Below are 1179 nucleotides of genomic sequence, written 5' to 3' on the forward strand. Positions count from 1 at the left end.
CGAGCGCTGCCCCATCCCCGCCGCTGACAGAAGCGCTGACTCAAGCTCGGAGCGGGGCTGCGGAGCCCGGCGTGGCGAGCCAGGGCTCACCGGCCACCCGGTGTGTGTGTGTCCTTCCCCACTGCCCACCCTGGGAGGCCGCCCCCCTTCCGGGGCCGCTCGCTCCTCCAGGTCATCGGGCAAACTTCATCCCTGCCTTCCCCAGGACGGGGGTCCCCCCACTGCCCAGCGCTGCACTTCTTGGAGCTGGGGCCACGCTCCCGGTCCCTACTGGCCCCCGCTTCCCACTGGCCCCCGCTGCCATGGCAAACCCGGAGGGTCTGGGGGAGTGTGAGCCCTGCATGGTGTCAGGCAGCACGGCGGGAGGTGCTGACGGGGGATTTTAGGTGCTAAATTCGAGCGGACTGCCTCGTCTCTGAGAAGGTACGGGGTTATTCTTTCCAGGCAGGCAGGGCGGAAAAAACACGCTTTTTAAAGACATCATCCGAAATGTGAAGAGCAGCTCCCGGGTTTTGGCGCTGCCACAGCATTCGGAGTGATAAACCCTTAACTTGGGGTGAAACCCCTTAAAAACCCTCCCAGGAGAGCCCCGCCCGCTACCGCTGAGCCGCGCCGTTCCTGCCGCCGGTGCCACCCCCTTTGCATCGGTGCCATCAATTTCTATTAACGATCGCTTTATTCACCGCTGCAAACTTCTAAATATTTAATCCAGAGCGAACCGGCGGCAGAACGCGCGAAGCTGACGGGAGGAGGCGAGTCCCCGGCCGGAGAGGCGGGAGCGGCGGCTCTGCCCTGGGGGAACCTGGTGATGCCAGTCCCCCCATGTCCCCTCCCTCCGCGGGGCTTTCCCGAGGCTGCAAATCACAGCCTGGACGTGGGCAGCACCGCAGGTCCCTTGGGCTGCCCGGCCCGGAGGGCAGGGATGAGCGGGGGTGCGGAGGATGCTGTCCAGGGAGAGCTGGAGGAGGAAAGGACTGCGCGGGGGGCACCCCGGCAGGCCGGCATCTCCCCAGCACCGGGACGCCGCTGCCCGTCGGGTCCCGCCGCGCACGGGAGGAGTAGCCACGCTCCACATGGAACGGGACGAGGACTGGGGACCGGAGGGGTTTTGGGCTGGTTGGAGGGGTCCTGCCCAGGGAGCGGGGACTGTCCCCACCTCCTTGGCACCCCCGGGTTCCA

The sequence above is a fragment of the Corvus brachyrhynchos genome, unplaced genomic scaffold (genome assembly GCF_000691975.1).
Source record: "Corvus brachyrhynchos isolate BGI_N302 unplaced genomic scaffold, ASM69197v1 scaffold5, whole genome shotgun sequence".
Taxonomy (NCBI): Eukaryota; Metazoa; Chordata; class Aves; order Passeriformes; family Corvidae; genus Corvus; species Corvus brachyrhynchos.